Genomic DNA, 22,906 nt, shown 5'->3' with positions numbered 1-22,906 from the left:
CTGCGGATGCTGTCCCCTGGGAGCTGGGTTTGGCTGGGATATAGCTGCTCGAAGGGGGCCGAGAGCTCATTGATCTCATTGCTGGTGGGACAGAGGCTCAAATACCTCTGGCCTCCAGGTTCCCGCTCTCTGGCCTTTGTAAGAAGCTGGACGGCGTCCAGGTGCACTGGCTCCTGGGCAGTGGAACCAACTGCCCTGAACTCACCCCCAGCCCCCGCTACCCGGCCCCCATCCAGCCCTGGAGCCTATGGACGAGAACCATCAGCAGTCATAGCTGCCGGCTACACGCAGGTTTAATATCCATGTTCCACTAAGATTATTTTTCTTAATATCATCAGAAGATATTGTGCCCCAGTGCGTCATGAAGCTTTCTGAGCTGAGGTCCCGATAACACCTGTGGGAGTGACCCCGAGCGCGCCAGGAGCCTGGTGGAGGCGCTGTTCTCACCGGGGAGCAAGGAGCGCCGAGCTGCCGGCTGCGGCCCTGGGAGATGAAAGGGACATTGGCGGGGAGGCTTTGTGAAAACTGCTGTTTTGCCGCGTGCGGGCCCCTGGGCCTCCGTTCAGTGCAGAGAACATTGAGTGAAATGGGGAGGAAGTGTCTGAGAAATCAGACTCGGCGCTGCTGGGAGAGGAGCAAGTGCCCAAGCCCGCGTCCCCGTCGGCTCTCAGCCCACGCAGAGCCTTGTCCACAGTTATCCCAGCGTGACACTCTGATACACACAGTGCTACTCCGAGAAGTTCATGAAAAATGCACTTAAAAGTTTATTTGGGCGCCAAAAAGTTGGAAATGTGTGCAGTTTCCCGTGATGCGCATTTTCTGAAGCCCCCTGGGGTACACAGCGATGCACTGAGAACTGGAGGCTAGGTGGCCAAATGGGCTGAGGGTTTGCCTCCAAGCCTGACCCCAGGCCTAGCTTTCGCTGGCTGACCCGAGACCACCTCTCCACGCTGAGGGTGGACTCAGCTCAGCATGGGGAGTCTGGGACCACCCAGGGTTATCCACAGGGGCTGCTTGTCATGACACCAAAGGACCTTTTAAAAATGATCTAATGTACCCAGCAGCTGTTGACAACCCCGTACTGCTGGTCGGAAACCCTGCAAGAGATGGAGATGTGGCCAGCAAGGCCGGGTGTGGGCTCTGCCCCTGGGCAGCCCCAGCGTGGACAGGAAATGTTCCCATGGTGCTACAGCTGTGATTTAATTCACAAAAGGATGGCGAAAGGTGAGGTTTACCTGGGTCACGAAGCAGACAACAAAAGGCCAATGAAGCCCACGGATGATAAGCCTTCAACCGCATCAAGAGCAACTGTTTTAGGGCTGGTGCTGTGGCATAGCGGGTAAAGCTGCTGCCTGCAGTGCTGGCACCCTGTTAGGGCGCCAGTTCGAGTCCCAGCTGCTCCACTTCCAATCCAGCTCTCTGCTATGACCTGGGAAAGCAGTGGAAGGTGGCCCAAGTCCTTGGAGCACCCACTTGGGAGACCGGGAGGAAGCTCCTGGCTTCGGATGGGCCCAGCTGTGGCCGTTGTGGCTACTTGGGGCATGAGCCAGCAGATGGAGGATCTCTCTCTCTCTCTCTCTGCCTCTCAAATAAATAAATCTTTAAAAGGAGGCAACCGTTCCCAGAAGTGGCCAACAACATCCGCCCTGACCCCCGAGGTGACCCAGCTTCCCACTTTCTTTCACAGGTTCAATTTCCGTATTTAAGTTTGGATGAAAACGGGACATTGTCACGAGAAATCAGCACATTTGTGAATCAGAAAACCGTCCGCGAGCATTGAACGCGCAGGAGATGAATCGGTGCTGACATATTGCTTTCCTGTCGACGCGGTAGCCCTTGAGCTTGCTGCTAATCTGAAGTCTATTTCATAGAAGCAGCTTTATTAATAACGACCAGCCCCGGATTTTTCTTATTAAGTCTGGGCTAAGAAGCGAAGCCGTGTGGGGGTTATGTTAGGTGACGGTTTCTCACCACTGCTTTTCACACACGCGTGAGATAAACGTAAATTGATCGTCACCGCTCCAGATGCGTTTTGCAAGTCACCTTAAAAACTAATAAAAAGCAAGCATGCAGGACTCTCAGTGGTCGTCTCTGCCTGGCTCGTCCCCTCCCGAGGCCATGGGGACTCGACTTTGCCTCTGTTTGAAACGACCATTTTTGGGGGCCGGCGCTGTGGTGCAGCGGGTTAACACCCTGGCCTGCAGTGCCGGCATCCCATATGGGCGCTGGTTCTAGTTCTGGCTGCTCCACGTCCGATCCAGCTCTCTGCTGTGGCCTGGGAAAGCAGTGGAAGATGGTCCAGGTCCTTGGGCCCCTGCACCCACGTGGGAGACCTGGAAGAAGCTCCTGGCTCCTGGCTTCAGATTGGCGCAGCTCTGGCCATTGCGGCCATGTGGGGAGTGAACCAGCAGACGGACCTTTCTCTCTGTCTCTCTCTGCCTCTCCTCTCTTCCTGTGTAACTCTTTCAAATAAATAACTAAATCTTAAAAAAAAAAAAAAAAGAAATGACCATGTTTTAGGGAAGCAGCTTTTCAAACTGAGGATGAGGGCGTTGACCCCGTGGTGACAGGTCATCCTGACTTCAAGAAGTGAGAGGAAAGTGGGAGACGCGGAGTGAGCGAACTGCCGGGCCCGGGGCACGTCTTCCCCGCTGGAGAGGGGCCGACAGGTCCCCAGACTTGACGCTCACCCTTGCGCTTTACGCGGCTGCTTTGGCTGACGCAGTGCAGGGAGTGTGAGGGGGGCGACAGGGCTCAGATCACAGAGGCAGGCGGGGTCTGCTGCAAAGAGGGGTTAGCCCTCTCCTCGGCCCCGCGGGGAAGGGCGTTGTGGGGAGAGCTGGCTCTGCCCTGCCCGGTGTTTCCTGCCGCAGGCAGGTGCACACGGGAGGGTTTTCGAGTTCTTGAGTGCAAACGCCACCTTGCTCAGGAAGGTCTGATGCGGAGGAAGTTCCTCTTATTTTTGACTCCCTGGTTCTTGCTCTCTTGTCTCTGGTTCCTCGTAGCTGGCAGGGAGTCCGTTAGCGACCTCTCCGGCCACTCCAGGAACCTGGGGTGTTACAACAGACTCAGCAAAGGGCGGCTCTCAGGCCACCAGGGTGAACTTGGCAGACTCACTGCTGCCCCCTATGGGGTGTCAGGTGCAATTGTAGATGTTGGGGTGTCTCAGCTGCTCCACGTAAACTGGAATTTGCTCCTATCCGACGGACAGAGAGGTGACGGCTGATGTGTCTGAACCTGGGACCTGGCCACGTCCGAGCTAGCCTACAGGAGCCCAAGCACACTGCCCCGCGTGGATCAGCTCCTGGAAATCTGCCAGTCCGTATTGGCGTCTGCATCCACTGCCCAGGGACATGAGTCACAGGGTGACCCGTGAAGTGAGTGAGGGTGGCCCCGGCACACGGGACGCACACCTTAGCCGGCGGCTGCTGTGGTTTGCACCACCACAGTCGGACTGGTGGTGAACCCCACACGGGCACAGGGGCCGGGCCCCTCCTCTCCAGACGGATCCAAGCACAGGATCCTACAAGGCCAGGAGGAACCATCTGTGTCCCCCCCCCCCCCCCGAGGATTAGGATGGCTGAGGTTTCTAGAACTTGCGCATTAACACAGTGTTGCTGGAACCTGACATTTGCCGGAGATTCAGTCGGAAGAGGCTTCCTTGATAGGCAATTGCTCCCCGTTCCTCTTGCGAAAGGGCTGACTGTGCCCAGCATGGGTCCCCGCTGTGGGGGGTGGGGGGCACTGCCGCCGTCACGTTGTTTGTGGCTGTCGCGCACTCCATGTCCCTTTTCCTGGGGACAGCACATCTGTTTTCCCGTGGGGGCCCGCTGTCTCCTCGGTCCGCGTGGTTCAAGTGACTAAGGGGGGAGCAGCACTGCTGAAAAGCTCTGACGGGCCATGAGAAAGTGGGGGCCCAGACTCGGGGGATCCTGGGGTCCCTCTCCGTGTCTGCAGAGACGGCATCTCGACTGTGGAAGCCTGGGTGGTATGCTAGTGGCGCCCGAGTCTCCCCACACTCGGTGTGGAGGGATGATGCAGTAGTCGGGCTATGGACACAGCCACAGTCCTCCTTCCCTCCTCTCCCCTAAGCTCTGCAAGGGGACGTCTCCACTCTCCCATCAACAGGTGGATTCTGTCTCTTTACCCCTTGAAGCTAGCTTAGCCTGGGGCTTGCCGTGACCAGTGGACTACGGGGGAAGTGATGACAGGCCAGGTCCAAACCCGAGCCTTACCAGCTCTGTGGGCTTCCGTGTGGAAGTCAGGGTGGTCTGTTGCAGGCTTGTCCCACATGGGACACCCAGCCCGGTCTGCAGAGGACCCCGAGCACGTGGGATGACCCCACCAGGTGAGCAGCTCTCTGCAGGTGCACAGGAGAGCCCAGCTGAGACCGGAAGAATGTCCCCCCGCTGACCTTTGGAGCAGCGGGAGGTGCCACCAAGTTTCGGAGCTCTCCATGCTGCGGCCACCACTGACGGCTGCAGGTGCCGTCACTGGGCTTCTCAGGTGCTAAACGGGCTGCCATGGAAAAAGTTGTCTCAACGTAATTCAACTCCATGGGTCCACAGGCACTGGGAGGCCGCAGGTATTCTTGTTGCTATGGATACCCTCTTGAGACAGTAGAGTGGGGAGAGAGAAACCAGCGTTGCCATGACAACAAGCTTGCAAATCAGTCTGGAAAGGCGAAAGACCAGAAAAACAAAACAAAACAGGAAGAACCGGGGGGGGGGGCGGAAATCGCCTGAAACAGCCCCCTCCCCAGCTCCCCAGCTCCCCAGCTACGAGTTGCCTCCCTGTTGTAGCTGACTGTCTGATCGGGGGCTACGCAGTGAGTCCAGGAAGCTCTTCTCTCTCCATGGCCTGTCCCCACAGCCAGGGCGCAGCAGGAGGCAGAGCCACTGAGTACTTCCTGTGAGACTTGCAGTTTGCTCTCAGCCCAGTGTTCTCCCGAGGAGCACAGCTCGCCCGGGCTCGCCCCTCACACTGCCCTGTGATCGTGCTCCGTCTCTCTTGCAGGGAGGGAAACCGAGACCCAGAGAGGGAGGGGGCTGCTCAGCGTCGGGATGGTGCTGGGGTTCTAGCGGGGTCTAACGGGCGAGCCCTGAGCTCCGGAGTCGGCCAGACCCGGGACAAGTCCTGGGGCCACCGTGCCCTGGCCGTCCTATTCTGTAAGCAGCTGACCTCTTAGCTTCTTTCTGGAAGACGGGGGTCGTGACAATGTCAGCCTCAGAGGGTGCTGGGAACTCGGTGAACCGGTGCGCCAGAGGCTCAGAGCACCATCCTCAGCCCGCAGCGAGCTGGGAGTGACTGGATCATTACGTGGTCAAGGACTGTGTCTTTCTGCCTCCACTTTTGAGAGCCGTGGCGACGACCCTGGGCAGCTCCCACTGGGTCTGCAGCCTGCCGAGGTGCGCTCTAGAGGCCCCGGGCCGCGTGCTGTGTCCATGTCACAGTTTGTGATTTTTCAAAGCAGTTGCGTCTTGCATTTAATCCTCTTCACAGCAGCCGGGCTGGGCAGCTGGTGGGGACGACACTGGCTTCGTATTTTCCAGGAAACTGAGCCTGGGGGACCCCTGACCACCTGCCCACCGTCCCCAGAAGGTTCAGGCTGTGCCAGGGCCAGAGCTCGCCTCCCCCGGCCGTGCCTCCGGCCCCCCTGAACGCACATCCATGCAGATGGCCCAGATGTTGGGTTTAACAGAGAGAGGGAGGGAGGAAGTTTGGGGCATCTGTTTATGAGAGAAAATCACCAGCCGTGCCCGGAAATCTCATGCATAGCAAATAAATGATGGGCAGATAACCAATTGCGTATTCAGAGGCGCGTTTGAGATGCGAACATCCTGTCTCGGCCAGACAGCTCCCGTGCAGGCGTTTTGCTGGGGGTGGAGATGTTTTTCCAGGCCATTGCTGGGGTGGGGTCTCTGCTCAGCTGGTGGCGAGGAAGGGCCAGGTGGTCTGGGGAGGCCACCTGGCGGTGAGCAAGTGAAGGGCCTGGGGTGCTCACGTGGGGCGGAGGGGGGGTTCGGAGGTCAGATCAGAGGCCCCAGTGCTTGGCCAGGGCCAGGAGGAGGCAGGACAAAGGTGAGAGCCGACTTAGCGACCGGGAGGGGCTGGCCCTGAGTTCCTAGGTCCTCCCAGCACCGTCCATGCCGCCTGGCCGGACCTCGCGTCCCCGTGAGCATCTCGGACCCCAGCATTTGCTTACTGAGTGTTCCTGGGCCGGGCTGTTTCTCGTTGACAACACGGACCAGATCAAGGAGCGCGAGAAGCGCTTTTGAAGAGGGCACCCATCGAAAGGGCACTGAGGTCTTGACTCAACCAGCTCAGCTGGGGCCCCCGCATGTGCCATTCCACATGAAGGTCAGGGGTGTTGGTCCAGGTGTGGGGGCGCTGTGTCCGGGGGCGTGGGCGTTCCGTGGCACTGGTGGCCACAGCAGGTGATCTCCCAGAAGCACAGGAAAAATGAACTTCGCTCCTCCCGCCGGCCTTGCTTTGCCTCGAATCGGGAGGGAGGGAAGACACTGGGCCTTTTGTCTGCTCCGCGACCTGAGCCTCCAGGTTCTCCCTCAGGCCCCACCCGCGAGAAGCTGCTGTTTGCCGTGCTGGTGGCCTCGCCTGGCCCGCGTTAGCACAGCTGGGTACAGGCTCTGATGCTGAGTGAAACCATCGCCTCTTTTGTCCCCTGGCCACATCCCCCAGCGCCACGTAGGGTTTGTTTTCGTGTACCCGGCTCGCCATCTGTCTCAGGGTTGGCCGTCCAAGTTCAGCGGTGACGCAGCCTGCATGGCCGGGAAGAGCTGATGAGCTGGCTTTCACAGACTCGGAGCCCGGGGCTGGCAGTTACAGCCGCACCTCTGCGGGCTTGGCGGTGGGCTCAGCCTGCCCGGAGCGTCCCCTCCTGCTACCAGGCTCCCATGAGAGCGGGAAGTTGGTTGCACGAGTCCCCTGCCCTGTTAAGGACCTGCCCCTTTGGAGGGCTCAGGGTGGAAGGGACCGCCGCTCACCCTGCCCGGCCGCCTGCCCTCCTCCAAGCTGCCTGGCTCAGCCCCGCCCTGCTGGCGGACGAGATAACAAAACGTGCCCCGTGGTTCCGTCAGCTCCAAGTGCTGGCTTCCGTCCTGCAGATCCGTGCATCCGAAATGCCTCCCTCCTCCAGGTGGCCTGGACCTGGGCTCCACCAGGAGCTTGTTAGAGACACAAACTTGCGGCTCCCAACACGTACCTGCCACACCTGCCTCTTCTTTATCAAGACCCCCGTGGTGGGAGGGCACACGGCACCGCAGCGTGGGGGGCCCCACCCTCTGGGTGTGCTTGTTTGCTCAACAAGCTCTATTGGGAAGGCCACGGCTTCTCGCAGTCTCAGGCTCAATCCGCCCCAGACCATGCAGGTTCTGAAAACCCAGCAGAACCAAGGGGGGGCACAGTTCCGGTGCAGGTGGCCCCTCGAAGGCGGGTGTGAGAGGTGTTTGCCTGTCTCTGCTAACCCGACGCATTCCATCGTCCGGCGTTTGGGCTTCATGTGAAGCCGTGCGCACAGTCAAATCTCGTTAACTCAGGCCTCTCCCATTCCAAAGTGCTAACTGAACCGGAGGCCCGGCTGAGGGCCGTCGGGGCGGGGGGGCAGTTTGGAGAGCAAACGGGTTCTAAGGACTTGGCTTCCCCAGGTGGATGCGGCGAGACTCCTCCAATTATAAACACCCTGGAGTGTTCAAGTTCAGCAGGAGCCACACTTGAAAATCAATCCATCTACCGATATTTATTGAACTGCCCTGAAGCACACCTCCCTGGCTGGCCGAACACTCTGTGAGAACTTACTCTGCAGCCTGAACCACCCGGCCAGGTAACGGATTTCTTTAGGAAATGCAATCTCCGTCCGTGTGCCCGCCTCCCACCGACCTCTCTGGGAGCCTGAGAAAGCCGGTGGGGGCCCCTCCCCCACGGAGGGGGTTTCCTCCTGCAGGAGCCCCGCTCTGGCCACCTCCGGCTCCCCGTCCCACTTCAGTCTTCTGAGCCGACAGTTCCCACCTCGAGTTTCAGATCCCCCAGAACTCAGCCTTCGCTCCCCCTGACCTTTGCAGGCCCGCGCCACCGAGGCCACCACGCCGCACGGTCAGTCCCTTAGGCTCACCCCAGTCAGTGATGGCGGACAGCACATCACCCGCCTTTTCTCGTCTGTCCCCCAGGCCTGCTTTCTCTCTAAGATTTATTTTATTTGTTTGAAAGGTAGAATTGCAGAGAGGGAGAGTCAGAGAGAGAGAGAGAGAGAGAGAGAAAGAGGTCTTCCATCCACTGGTTCACTCCCCAAATGGCCGCAGTGGCCAGGACTGGGCCAGGCTGAAGCCAGGAGCTGCATCCACGTCTCCCATGTGGGTGCAGGGCCCCCGGCACTTGCGCCATCTTCAGCTGCTTTCCCAGGGTCAGAAGTGGAGCAGTGGGGTTCGAACTGGAGTCCATATGGGACGCTGGTGTTGCAGGCAGCGGCTCTAGCTGTTACGCCACAGAGCTGGCCCCAGGCTCTGCCCCCCTGGTGGCCCCCGCGGCTCCATCTTGGCTGGTTCTTTGCGTCGTCTGGGACTCCGAGGTTGCTAGACCTTCCGTGCCTGGTCGGGTGCCGCGGTGAGACGGTGCTTACCTTTGCCCCTCCCCACCTCCTCAGCACTCCTGGCTGAACGCGCCTCTCCCCAGCTGGTCTTCCTCTTGTGCAAATTTCCACTCTGCCCTGCCTGTCCCTGCAGGTCCACCCCGGACTCCCCTCTGTGTCCCAGACCTGACAGCAGTGGCTCCACGTTGAAGTGCAGCTGGAATCCCGTCACCATCTCCCGAGTCCAGGTCGCGCCTGTCCACCTGTCTTGTCATCACATCCGCCGGTTTTCTCACCCGGCAGCCACTGGGATCCTGTTAGAACCCACGCCAGTCACGCGACCTCTGGGCAAACTTTCTCTGCTGCTTGAAGTCAGCCCTCGCACAGCCTGGAGTCCCCGCTGCCCCTGCCCTGCCCAGCCCTGCACTTCCTCTGTTGCCTGAAACTCATGTGCAGCTCAGACAGGTCCTCTCCTCCCGGATCTGGGCTCTGCTCCCTGGGCAGTCTCCTTACCAGCCGTGCGAGACCCTCCCTCGTTCTGTGTCCGTAACCTCCTCTGGGATGGAGTGGCCCCCAGAGCTGGGCTGCGGCTGTCTGGGCTGCCACGGCATCCCTCAGCCTCACGGAGGAGTGGTCCACAAGCGGGTCAGCTCAGCAGCTGGGCTGTTTCGGGAGGAACTGACCTCATTCTGATCAAGACACAAGAGCAGGATGTGGAGTAGAGAAAGCGTCTGGCGTCTGAGCTCAGAGCACACACGGCACTCAGAGGACCCTCACAGGGAGCTCGGGGGCGCTCACGGGTGCACACAGGGAGCTCATGGGGTGCTCATGGGGTCCTTGTGGGTGCTCACGGGGTCCTCCCGTGCTCACAAGGTGCTGCAAGCTGGGGACATGGTGCTGGGCGTGTCGCGCCAGGCCCGCCGCTGGACACTGGGCACACAGAGTGCGCTGCTGTGCAGGTCTCGGCCCAGCGGAGGGCTTGTGCGTGTGCAGGGTGTGTCCAGGAAGGGCTAATTAACAAGTACACCGGCCAGTGGCGTGTCTGGAGAAAGGAAACAGGGCGATGGAATGGCCTCCAGGAGGAGGCGTGCTTAGCTCTGTGCTGTTTCTCTTTCGCTGGGAAGAACCGCATGTGGTAAAACGCACAGCTCAGCAGTGTCGCCTCGGGTGAGCTGCGGACGAGGTTCACGCCCACATCCCGTGGATGCCCCTGCACGGCCACTCCTGGGTGGGTACCCTAGAGAGCCGCTGGGGAGGCCTCTCTGCAGAGCCAGTACTGGGGCTGGGTCAGAGGTGGCCGCAGGCGAGCCAGAAGTGTTCTGATGTGGGTCGGTCAAGCCAGGGAGTGGGTGCGGGGAGTCCCTGGGGCAGCAGCCGGTGGGCAGATCCACAGGCCCTTGTTGGCCGTGCTGATGCACCCAGCCTGTACCTCCCTGGGACCGGGAGCCCTGGGAGAGGAGGACAAAGGCAGGGGCAGGATGACCGGGTACGAGACCGCAGTGGTTCAGACGGGGCAGGTGGCAGAGAATGGTCACCTTCTGGGTGTGTACTTTTTAGCAAGGTCTAGTTATTTATTTAGAAGGGAGAGGGGGAGGAGGAGAGGGAGAGGGGGAGAGGGAGAGGGAGAGGGAGAGGGAGGGAGAGGGAGAGGGAGAGGGAGGGAGAGGGAGAGGGAGGGAGAGGGAGAGGGAGAGGGAGAGGGAGGGAGAGGGAGAGGGAGGGAGAGGGAGAGGGAGAGGGAGAGGGAGAGGGAGGGAGAGGGAGAGGGAGAGGGAGAGGGAGGGAGAGGGAGAGGGAGGGAGAGTGTCCGTGTCCATCTGCTGATCTACTTCTCCAACAACTGCAACAGCTGGGGCTGGGCCAGGCTGAAACCTGGAGCTCCATCTGGGCCTCCGCCCTGGGGCCCAGCACTTGGGCCGGCGTCTGCTGCTCTTCCAGCTGCACCAGCAGGAAGCTGGATGGGAACTTGAACTCCAGGTGGCATGCGGGCCTCGCAAGCAGCGGCTTACCCAGCTGTGCCAGCATGCCGCCCCACTTGTGCCTTTAAACCCTTTTATTTGAAAATAACTTGGGACTTATAAGAAGTCGCAACTCTAGGGAGTCCATGGAACCTTCCCCCAGCCTCCGGGATGGTGGCGATGTATGTGGCCACGGCATCTTCTCAAAGACAGGAAATGGACATTGGCACCAGCAGGGAGCGGTGCTGCAGGCCTCCGTGGGTTTTACCAGGGTTTGTGTGCACGTGTGTGTGTGTGCACACGTGTTTGCTGATCACATGTGGACACATGCAGCCGGGTGCTGTCCCATCCAGCGCTGCCCAGCACCACAGAGGCGCTCCCCGAGGGGCCCCTTGGCGTCCCCATCGCTGTCACTCTTCGTTTGAGGGTTGCGTGTGTTGAATCCTGCTGGACTGGGCAGCGCCTTCCTTGTTCCTGCCGACTGGGATTCCGCGGTCTCGGGGCCCCCTCGCCTGCTGGACACCCCCACTGTTTCCACCGCTAACTAGACTGAGACCTCATTCAGACTCCAGGATTTGTGATATACGTTGGGCGAGAGCCAGGGGCCCTGGGTTGGGTGTGTGGTTAGAAAGAACCCTCAGCCTCAGTTTCCCCATGAGTGCAGTGGGGGTGGGGGCAGCGCTTTCAGCTCTCGTGAGAACCGATGGCCTTTGCTGCCGCTGCAGAGGGGAGAAGGTTCTGGCCGGTGGGTTGCTTGAGAGGCGTGGCGTTGGGGCTGGGCCTGGGGGCACATTCTTGGTTTCTGCATGGCTTTCCTGCCCCCCCCCCCCGCCCGTGTTTTTCCAGCAGGATGTGAGCCGTTGTAGCCATTGGAAGACGTGTGGGTTTCGCGTTGTGAAAGGCCCCCTCAGTTTCCAGGGCGCGCTGAACTTCTGCCGGTGTCCGGCCCCGAGCGCTGAGCAAACAGTCGCCAGGTGCACTTCCTCATCCTACACATCGCCGGGGCCGTGCCAGAAAATACGTTGGGGGCCTTTGGCTGCCTTCCGTCCTGCCGAACAAGGCAGGCTTTATGAGTGCGCCCGTGGGCGTTGGAGGACCTGGCCGCGCTCAGCGCACAAGGGCACTGCTGAAAGGCAAGATGCTCTCCCGCGGTGAGCCTGGCCGTGACGTTGGGAGCTGCTGGGAGCAGGATCGGCCTTGATCTGCGTCCCAGAGACGGCAAAAGGCTCCACACGCTCTGTGGGGGTGGGGTGGGGGCGCGCCCATGCCCCTGGGCCACGAGGATGTCAGAGTGGGGGCGCAGGGGAGCCAGGGTCTGGGTTAAGCTCTGGGCTGATGTGGGCTTGGGCTTCTCGTCTGAGCACGGGGCGCACAGCAGGTCAGCTCCACACACTCCTGCGTCCATGCCCACCGGGCTCCCAGCCCTAGGCTGCTGTACCCAGGGCCCTCCCCAGTGGTTCTGGGGTCAGGGGAGACAGCCCCTGCTCCCGTGCCCCCTCCCCAGTACGTGGTGCAGGCCCACTGCTGTACCCAGAGTTCCCCTCTAGCCAGAGCCCTCCCCACCAGAGCGGTGATTGGTGGCCGGGGTCTGCTCCCGCTGCAGGGCCCGGGCTCCGGAGCACGGGGCCTGACCTTCCTGGGTGGCAGCTTGGGGGTCCTCGGAGAGCCCCATGGGGCGGGGTCCATCAGATCTCACCAGGCAGAAGACAGGGCCAGGACCTCTGCTGACTATGCGTGGCCCCCTGGTCTGGCTCCAGGAGTCTTGGCCTTGAGGGGCTTCTAGCTGCTCACCCTGCCCCGCCCCCTCTCCTCCATGTCACAGGACCCCAACCCTCCGAGGGACACAGGCCTGGAGTGTCTGGGGGCCCCGGGCTGGGGTGTGAAGTGGACCCTGCCGCAGGGTGGTGGGAGGTAGCCTCTGCCTTGGGGGCAGAGGTCGGGGTCGGCTTTACCTCCCACCCAGCACGGCTGCACCTGTGGGAGCCGCATTCTTGGTTCCTCTTTCAATCCACTCGCTTCCTTAAAATGGAAAGCGCGTTCATGTGCCTTGGAGTGTAGAAAACGACACAGGACCACTGTCCCCACTGTCAAGGTGGACGTTGAGGTCCCTCCAGCGCTCTCCACACCGGGCGGGGGTCGGGGGCCGGGGCTTGGGTCTGAGCAACTGCACTGGGCAGTTGGCTGTTTCCCACTGATGACGCGGTGGATGCGGCATTTCACGCGGCTGCCCCGCACGCCCACGGCTGACCCGGCCAAGCCGCTTCTGTTGGAGACTTAACTATTTATTTATTTATTGATGCTGGACTGTTGTCTGGCTTTAACACACCACTCCATCACTGTGAATGGTGCCTATGACTGGCTGTGCCTCCAGATGACCCATCGCGCGGCCAGTGCCGCCAGCTGGGGCTCCGTGAACTTTGCCCTCTGACACGTCTGTGGAGGGGTCGCAGACACCTGTTTCTCAGCGCCCCCCTTGATGCCCGACCAAGGCCACCGCCCACATCGCCAGGCTGCAGCAGGGAGAGATGCGCTCCCTGGGTTTCACCCGCTCTTTCTTTCTGTCTTCCTTTCTTTCAAGATTTATTTATTTATTTAGAAACAGAGGGAGACACAGTGCGAAAAAGTTCTTCCATCTGCTGGGTCACTCCCCAGTTGGCCGCAGTGGCCAGGGCTGGGCCAGGGCTGGGCCAGGAACTCTGTCCAGGTCTCCCACACGGGTGCAGGGGCCCAAGCACTTGGGCCATCTTCCACTGCCTTCTCAGGTGCACTGGCAGGGAGTTGGATCAGAAGTGGAGCAGCCAGGACTTGAACCGGCGCCCACAAGTGATGCTGGCCTTGCAGGCGGCGGCTTTACCTGCTACGCCACAGCGCCGGCCCCTCCCCTGCTCTCCTTTGACGCTCAGGGGAGTGCAGCATCGTTCCTGTGTGCCCCAGACATGGCTGCATCTTCTGGAAATATCTTCTCCCATTTATTTCCGACCGGGCCTTTCTGTTGTCACACTTCTCGTCACCTCTGGGTTGCTAAGGAGGTGAACGCACTCGGATCTCCGCAGACTCTGCACTTGACCTCAAGCATCCCCCGACGGGGAGAAGAGGCTGCTTCTCCGGTCGTGCTGGCCCCGAGCCTCGCCGAGATCCAGGGGCTGTGGCTCGGCTCCGGCTCCGGGGCTGGCAGGGCCCCTCGCGCTGCTGCCCGCAGCTGATGCTTAGGGCTCATTCAATCTCTGGGTGCGCGGCTGCTGTGGGGTTGCCCTGGGCAGTCCCGTGCTTCTTTCCAGCAGGAGAACACGTCTCACCTGTCAAGCTCTCACCCAAAGTCAGTTTTTGAGATGATTTAAGGTGGTGTGTGCCAACGCTGATCCGTACACAGGCACCTCCGTGTGGAGCCAGCCCCCTGCCCGGGGCGGACCGGGGCGGCCCCATGTGATGGTTGCCAGGAAGGAAAAGGGAACAGACAGTGTCCGTGTGTAGTCATGAATGCAGGGCTGGACGCAGCAAGCAGTGGGGAGGGGCTGTGGGATGAGGGGGCAGGCTTGGGTGGGAGCGCAGGAGGCACAGGAGACTCGCAAGTCCCTCTTCCTGTTTCCCCGGTTTTGAGCTCAGAAAACGGACGCTCAGGGAGGGGAGGCAAGTTCACGGCAAGGACTCGTGCTGGAGCAAGACCCCGCACCGCCGCCTCCTCCTCCCACGCGCGACGCCCAGGCTGCTCGATCCCAGGCCCAGAGGCCGCCGCGTGGCTCGCTGGGCACCTGCAGGGACCGGGACGGGATTATGCTCAGCCCTGACTGCCTTCCTCAGTGCCCAGCGCTGTCCTGGACCTGGCTCTGAGGTTGCTCCCTGCCAGCCGCCCAGTGGCCTGGAGAATCCCACAGGGCCTTTGTCCTGGAACAGCTGCCCGGAGCCTTGCTGAGCAGGTGGGCAGCAGCAGCAGCTGCCCACAGACCCCGCCCCCTCCTGCCTGCAAGTCACAGGACCCGGGCCTGGGGCTCTGCTATGGTTCGGGTATGGGTTGAGGATGTTCCCCTGGGGGTTCCTGTGTTGGGAGGTGGGTCTGCAGTGTGGGAGGCGGGGCCTGTGGGAGGCAGGACCTGGGGGAGGGAGTCTGTGGCCGAAGCCGACCTGGTTCTTGTGGACTCCAGGTTAGTCCTTGCAAGAGAGGTGTCAGAGCAGACCAGCCCGGTCTCTCGCCCGCTTCCTGGCTCCCTTCATGATGACTCTGGGAGGGGCTCCCGCCGCCGTGACATCATCCACCCCGAGGTCCTCCCCAGAGGCGATGCCAGGGCTGTGCCCTGGAACCTCCAAAACCGCGAGCTAAAGAAACCTCCTCTCTGCAGCCCGGGTCTGGCCTTTTGCTACAGCGGCGGGACGTGGGCTAAGCCGGGCTCTCTCTGTCCACAGCCATCTTCTGCTACCCTCTTGCTCCTCCTCCGTGTTCCGGGCAGGGACTTCTGTCCCGTTTCTCCACAGCAGCCCCCCACCAGGAATGGACGGCACAGAGCTGGGGCTCAGCTGCCCCTGTGCTCAGGGCCGGGCTGCACCCTCTCCAGGCTCAGGGGCGGAATCTGCGTCCAGGCTCATTTGGGTCGTTGGCACGGCCCGGCTCCCTGTGGCTGTGGTCTCAGGTCCCGGCTTTCTTTGTAGCTGGGGCCTGGGCGCTTCCTCAGCTTCCCAAGGCTCCACATCCCTGGCTCACGGCCCCTTCAGGGCCAGCGAGGGCCATCAAGTTCCTTGCACACGCTGATTTTCTCTATTCCTCCCCCGTCTGTTTCTCTCCTGTCTTCTGTGGCTGCATTTCTTGGCCTTCCCCACGCGACTACCGTTGCCCGCCTGGATGATCCAGAATGATTTTCCTGCCGTAAAGTCGGCTGCTTGGTGACTTGAGTTCCATCAGCAATGCCCCTGGGCTGCGCTGCCTGGGTTGAAGTTTGGGGGAGCGAGGGCTGGAAATCTCCAGGGAGCGGGGAGTGGCCTCCTTAGACTTCTGTCCTCCGTGGTCAGCCTGAGAGCCAATGGTGGGACAGACGGCAGCTCGGTCCTGAGCTCTGGGGCCCAGAATGCACTTGTGAGTTCAAGGTCAAGGTCGTGGTGTTCCTTTGCGGTAGATACTGCAGCTCCCCCTTTTTTTTTTTTTTTTTTTTTGACAGGCAGAGTGGACAGTGAGAGAGAGAGACAGAGAGAAAGGTCTTCCTTTGCCGTTGGTTCACCCTCCAATGGCCGCTGCAGCCGGCGCGCTGTGGCTGGCGCACAGTGCTGATCTGATGGCAGGAGCCAGGTGCTTCTCCTGGTCTCCCATGGGGTGCAGGGCCCAACACTTGGGCCATCCTCCACTGCACTCCCGGGCCACAGCAGAGAGCTGGCCTGGAAGAGGGGCAACCGGGACAGAATCCGGCGCCCCGACCGGGACTAGAACCCAGTGTGCCGGCGCCGCAAGGGGGAGGATTAGCCTAGTGAGCCACGGTGCCGGCCAAGCTCCCTCTTGATGTCAGTCCAAGGACTCCTCATTCTCTGAGCTTTCAGCTAAACAGGTGATGGGCTCATTCCGGGGTGAAAAGTCAGAATTTGGCTCCAGACTCCCGGGGGACAGCATCGGTGGGGGCCCGTCCTCTCTGTCTCATGAAACCGAGCGCTCAGGTTGTTAGTGGAACACAGGGCCACCCAGAGTAGAAACAGAACCTTCCAGCCTCTCTCAGAGCCAGGTGTGGCCGGAAGACTAACTTCTGGCTAAAGAGCTGAGAGCAGAAGTGAGCGGTGTGGTTTCTGTGTCCTGCTTTAGAGGGAAGCGGTGCCGGCCCCACGCCCCTGTGCACCCTGTGAGTGCCTGCTATGGCGGGACAGCGGCCAGCTTGAAGCCTGGGGCTTGGCTCTGTGGCTCCACCGCCCGTCCCTGGATTGCCTGTGTCCCGATGGTGACAAACGTCTGTCTTGCTGAAGCCTCTGTCATTTTGAGTCTCCTTCCCAAAAGCCAAACACTTGGATCCCACGACAGGCAATACTGAGATTACTGACGTGGACCTGCTCTGACGTGGCTTCCCTACGCCCTCAGCAACCTGTTTGCTTTTGTTTTGGGAGTGCACTAACGAGGCACCCGTGAGCGAGACAGGCGTACCTGGCCTTCCTCACTGCACTGCGTGTGACTGCTCGCTCTTTCTGCTCCCCAGTGCAGAGGTGTTAGGCACATCCCGAGGTCCAGGCACATTCCTCAGACTCAGCCAGTTCAGCTTCTCTTGGTAGCTCCCACTCTGCAGGGACAGCTGGGGGCCTCGTTAGCTTCCCGCCCCGAACACTTCCCTCTGCCTCCCTGGCGGTTGAGCTGAGCCAGGGCTGGGAATCCTGTGTCAGGGAGCTCGGGCAACCTGCCGTGGTCAGCCTGAGGCTGCAGCAGCTTCATCCACGTGGCTCCTCCTTCATCCACGTGGCCCCAGCGGGGAGTGAGGCCAACCGGGCATCTACAGAGCCAGCGCTGGGCAGGAGCCCGGCAGTGCTCCTCTGCTCCCAGGGGCACGGCTGTTCTAAGAGAGACCCCCCCCCCCCATCCCACTCTGAGCCTGCACCATTGCAACGCCTGTCCCACCCTGCCCTGACCACCAAATCACTAAGGTTCTTTGGACCTCCGCTCGTCATTTTCAAAATCTCAAGCCTCAGAGGTTAAATGGTGTCAATTAGCTGCAGGATTGCCCAGAGGCGGTAATGTAGTTAAGGACGTATGAAAAGTATGATTCTACATTTGCGATCAGCGCCGGCTTTGGAGCATTCTGGAAGGCTAATTAAATGATTGAAAACCCCATTCTGGCATGGCGGTGTTTGCTCAACAAAAGCGTTTGTGGGAATCAGGTGTAATTCAGCCACTCTGGCACAGAGGTCTCTCCGGGGCACGCCCGCTCCCCAGGGGCTGCCCGCTCCGGCCACCGCTCTCCTCCCCCTCCCCTGCTCCGATCCCCAGCCTGGCCTGGAGCCTCAGGTCCCCTCTCCATCATCATCATAGCGGCCGCACTCAGCTCTGGTCGTCTCCGGGGCGCGCGGTCGATCGCACCCGGCTCCCCACCCCCCCACCTCGCAGCGAGCTGACCTGCGTGGGCTGAGGGCAGGTGCCATTTCTTGGCCGAGGCTGTCGGAAGCCGATGGGGTCTGCCCCCGCCTTCTCTGCCATGCCTGCCGGAGGCTGGTCAGGCGGTGATTGCTCCGTGTGCTCGGGCAGGGAGAAGGGCACTGGGGCGGAGCTGCTCCCGGACGTGCACGACGCCTCTGCTGTGTGCACCGCCGGGCCCTGGGGGCTGCTCGGCTCTGCAGGATAGGCTGAGAGACATGGCCAGGGGCTGTGGCCCCCGAGTTCCCTGTCACAGCTCCTAGACACCTGCCTTGGACGGCTCCTCTCTGTCCACTTCTCTGAGCTGCTCTCGGGTGTGGTCCCTGCCTCGCTCTCCTCCTGACCTGGTTCTGACCGGCCCCTCGCTGCGTGTCGTGATCTGTAAGAAGGCGTGTGTTCACGTATCTCTGACATTGGTGTGACCCTCTCGGTGTGTCACTGAGCCTGTGGCCTAGCAGAATTGCGGCTGTGTGTGGCTGGACAGCCCAAGGGGCAGTGGCCAGCCTGAGGTTCCCCCTGTAGCAACACCTGTAACCAACCCGCCACTGACCACTGTCTGGCCCGAGGGAGTCCAGAGGCGGACGTGGAGCCTACTGGGGCCCCTGTGGGCATTGTGGGTGTGGGAGGGATGGTGGGCCTGGGCAGATAGCCTGTGTTTAATGACCTTGCTGAGGAGGGGCCCATGGTGGACAGACAGTATATAATTTTTTTATTTTTATTAATTTTTTGACAGGCAGAGTGGACAGTGAGAGAGAGAGACAGAGAGAAAGGTCTTGTTTTTTTCCGTTGGTTCACCCCCCAGATGGCCGCTGCGGCCGGCGCACCACGCTGACCTGAAGCCAGGAGCCAGGTGCTTCTCCTGGTCTCCCATGGGGTGCAGGGCCCAAGCACTTGGGCCATCCTCCACTGCAGAGAGCTGGACTGGAAGAGGAGCAATCAGGACAGAACCCGGTGCCCCGACCGGGACTAGAACCTGGGGTGCCGGTGCCACAGGTGGAGGATTAGCCTATTGAGCCGCGGTGCCGGCCTTCTGGGTCCTTCTAAGGGCCTCATCACCAGTGCTTGGGGATGGACTGACGGAGGTGGACGGGGCGTGGACGTAAACCAGACGTTGGTAATCCGGGTTGAATCAGGTTCAGAGACATTGGAGTCAGTGCAAAGTAGCCGGAGGAATAACAACCAATTTATTGCACTTGTATTTTCATTTTTATGTATGCACGACAGTAATATGTGATATAAATCTGTCTGAGTCTCAAAGAACTCTGTCAATAAGTAAAATTAAAAATTCCCAGTGATAAGAAAGCATTGTGTCGCGGTTTAATTGGCAGTGTATCTTCCTTTCAGATGGGGACAAACACCAATGGTGCTTCTCGCGGGCGCACGCCTTCCACCTGATGCAGTGTGTGTCTCTGTCTGCGGCCGCCCCCACCACACGGACGTCTGCCGTGCCGTTCAGCTGGGCCTCAGCGGAGTTGAGACAGGCCTCTGGACGTTGAGGGAGTGGCTTCCGTGGATTCAGAGGCTGCTGGGGCTTTCAGTCTGCTCAGACCTGGGCTTTGGAGAAGAGCGAGGGCTTTGCTTCTGACGTGGTGGGGTGCCTGAGGCTGCCGGCCCAGAGATTCCACGCCGTAGGAACACCTGCGTCATCACGTTTGTTTGTTTACTCACAGATCACCCGTGCTATTGTCGAATTGATATTCTTCTGCTTTTGAAACTGTTTCTTTTTCTTTCTTTTTTTTAATATTTATTTTATTTATTTGAAAGACAGAGTTACAGAGAGAGAGAGGTCTTCCTTCCGCTGGTTCACTCCCCAGATGGCCGCAACGACCAGAGCTGGGCTGATCCGAAGCCAGGAGCCAGGAGCCAGGAGCCAGGAGCTTCTTCCTGGTCTCCCACGTGGGTGCAGGGGCCCAAGGACTTGGGCCATCTTCTACTGCTCTCCCAGGCCATAGAAGAGAGCTGGATCAGCAGTGGAGCAGCCGGGACTAGAACCAGCACCCGTATGGGATGCCGGCGCTTCAGGCCAGGGCGTTAACCCGCTGCACCACAGCGCCGGCCCCCCATCTTTCAATAATTGTAAACCCATGGGGAGTTGCAAGAACAGCACACTGCGGTCCCACGGACCCGTCACTCGGTTTCTGCTAGTGGTAGCACCTTCTGTCACTGAGGAGAGTGCATGGCCACGGGCAGGAAACCCACACTGTGCCACGCAGGGCTGGGGCTACAGACCTGCCGCAGGTGCGCGTGTGCACGTGTGTGTGTGTCTGTGTGTGCGCGTGCGTGTCTGTGTGTATGTCTGTGTGCACGTGCGCGTGCATGTCTGTGTGCACGTGCGCGTGTGTTGGTGTGCATGCGTGTCTGTGTGTGTGTGCGTGCGTGTCTGTGTGCATGTCTGTGTGCACGTGCGTGTGTGTGTCTGTGTGTGTGCGTGTGCGTGTCTGTGTGTATGTGTGCATGCGTGTTGGCACGTGTGCTCATGCTTCTAAGTAATGTTGCCCTTGTGGATGCACGCAGCCTTGGTGCTCTCAGGAAGGGCCCACACGGCGACGATGCCCCGGGGGGCTCCCCGTCCCTGACCACGCGTGGAGTCGTCTCTGTGGTTTGAGGATGCTCCCGCACTGGGTCCTACAGCGTGCAAGGTCAGCCTTCTGCTCCGCACACGGTCCCCGAGTGGCCGGGCAGCGCCTTCCTTTCTCCCGCTGACAGCGACTCGTGTGGGGACCCCACGCTTTCCTACATCGCCAGCCTGCTGGCGGACGTCTGGGTTGCATCCCGTGTCTGCCTACTTCAGATAAAGCACCTCTGGCCCTTCCTTCGCGGTTCAGAACGGGAAATCCACCTTCGTTTCTCCGGGGCTCTGCCCAAGAGGACAGCGGCTGGGTCGTCCGGTGTGCGCGCTTAGTTTCTCCGGGAGAGCCGACATCATGTCTGGGCGCGACTGTCCTGCGTCCCCTTCATGGCGTTGGTGTGTGGGCGACCCGTTTGCCTAGGTCTTTGCTGGCATTTGATGGCGTGGGGATTCTGAAACAGCCCTCCTGATTGGAGGGCTGTGGCCCCCTGGTTTCCACCCGTGTTTTCCTGATGGCGATGTGGAACCTCTTTGAGGGTGACTGTGGTCCTCTGTTCCTGTCTGCTGTCTGTTTCCCAGTTGGCGTGTGTGTGTGTGTGTGTGTGTGTGTGTCTTGCTTGAACTAAATTCTTTTTTTTTCTTTACTGTTGAGAGTCCTTTATATATTCTGGCTTGCAGCCTTTATTATCAGACGTGTGTCTGGCCAATATTTGCTCCCTATTTAAGCTTGTTTTCGTATTCTTCACAAGGCCTTTTGCAGAGTGAAAGTTTTCAATTTTAATGAAATTTACTTTAGGGATTTTGTCCATTTTGTGTCATATCTAAGAATTCTCAGTGTTACCCCGAAGCCCCAAGGCTTTTCCTTTTTTTCCCTCTAACGTGCTAACCGTTTTCCATCGGCATCTGGGCTGCGTTTTGAGTTACTTTTCCTGGAGCTGTGAAGAACGGGACGGAGCTCTCGCTGCTGCGCGTCACTGGGCGCAAAGCTTCTCCCCCCACTCGGCGGTTTTGCGCCTTGGGCGCGGTCAGGGGAGTCTGTGTGGCTCGGCCTCTGGGTTCCCGCTCCCTTCTATCCCGGCCCAGGTCCCGCGTGCTACCGCGAAGTCTGCCCGTCAGGCAGTGCCAGTCCTCAGCTCCACGATTCTTCCTGCGGATCATTTTAGCGATGCTGGTTCCATCTCCTGCCCGTGTGGATTTTAGGAGAAAATTAGCATTTTTTAAATTGATGATTAAATACTTGTCTAAGGGAAACACGTGTTTGATGTGTCAGAGCTGCACTGTCACTCTCGTTGGAATAAACAACTTAAAAATTCGTTCAAGAACCACACGAGATGATCTCATGAACCTCTGCATTGGCCCAGACCCCGACCCGGCAGCCTGTCCTGGGGGAGGCTTTGCCATGCAGGGCTGGCCAGGCCCTGCGGGGACACCCACGAGGCTCTGCTGGACGCTGAGGCCCTGTGGACCCAGTGAACCGGTCAGATCGCCCCCACCCTGTGCCATCGAGTGCAGGGTGCAAAGGGGCTGAGTAGTTGGCAGTGGGGACGGGGTGGACGCTGCGAGCAAGCAGAGCCAGGAGGGAGAGAGGCAGGAGGAGCTGCGGCTCACGGACGCATAACTCAGCCCCGGTGCTGGGAGCCCGGCCTCCGCAGCCCTGGACCACCGGCCCTGCAGCCGCCAGGTTCTGAACAGCCTTCCTTCCTGTGAGACCCCAGTCTGTGGTTCGGCTGCCCGTGCTCTCTTGTTCAATGTCCCCTCCACACCCTGAGGGGGCGTTTCCAAGGCTTGGAATTTGGAGCCACGACGGAGCCCCAAATCACTTTAGAATGCACGGAGCCTGGACCCCTGGAATGAAAGCCCCCCCAGTTCAGCCAGCAACAGCCGCGGGCTCTAGACCCCCGGCCCTTCCTAGCCCTCGTACACAGGCGGGTGCTTTGGGTGTGGAGGTTTTCCATGGCATGACTGGCAGGGCTGGAGTTCAATAGTGCTGTTCCGAGTTCAGTGCGTGTTTGAATTTTTTGTCTATGTATGTGAGAGGTGGAGAGACAGAGTCCCATCCTCTGCTTCGTTCCCTAAATGCACACAGTAGCCAGTCGGGGCTTGGCCAAGTCCGCAGGCGGAGCTGGGGACAGTCTGGGTCTCCGAGGCGGCTGGCAGGGCCCCAACTGCTCGAGCCATGCTTGATGCCTCCCGGGGTCTGCACTCGCAGGGAGCTGGACCGGGACACGGAGAAGGGCGTGGGACTCAGGCCGTGATGGGGGCTGTGAGCGTCTTACCTGCAGGGCCAAGTGCCCGCCCTGACACGATGTGGTATTTACCTGCCAGCACACCAGAGAGGTGCGGATTGTCAGTCAATGAATCAGATTCTTTTTTAACCCCAACTGACCATGAATTCTGGGGGCAGGGCCTGTGACTGACTTCCTTCCTTCCTTCCTTCCTTCTTTTCTTCTTTTCTTCTTTTCTTCTTTCTTTCTTCGGTCAAGATTAATTTATTTGAAAGGCAGAGTTATAGAGAGAGGTCTTCCATCTGCTGGTTCATTCCCCAAATAGCCACAATGGCCAGGACTGGACCAGGTTGAGGCCAGGAGCCAGGAGCTTCATCCCAGTCTCCTACATGGGTGCAGGGGCCCAAGCACTTGGCCCATCGTCTGCTGCTCTCCCAGGTGCATTAGCAGGGAGCTGAATCGGAAGTGGAGCAGCTGAGACATGAACCG

At 60.0% G+C, this 22,906-nt stretch overlaps 1 long non-coding RNA gene across 1 annotated transcript; it reads left to right on the top strand.

Moving 5' to 3' along the window:
• The first annotated feature begins 5,619 nt into the window (after window positions 1-5,619).
• Window positions 5,620-21,514, top strand: LOC149123296 (uncharacterized). The gene is made up of 3 exons (XR_016216477.1): window positions 5,620-7,840; window positions 8,736-9,809; window positions 18,968-21,514. It is a non-coding gene; the product is annotated as an uncharacterized LOC149123296 (long non-coding RNA).
• Window positions 21,515-22,906: the final 1,392 nt, after the last annotated feature.

The sequence above is a fragment of the Oryctolagus cuniculus genome, chromosome 11 (genome assembly GCF_051225735.1).
Source record: "Oryctolagus cuniculus isolate XC-2025 breed Fujian yellow rabbit chromosome 11, ASM5122573v1, whole genome shotgun sequence".
Lineage (NCBI taxonomy): Eukaryota > Metazoa > Chordata > Mammalia > Lagomorpha > Leporidae > Oryctolagus > Oryctolagus cuniculus.
The sequence above is the reverse complement of the archived record's forward strand: the minus strand, read 5'-3'. Positions and strand labels throughout refer to the sequence as shown.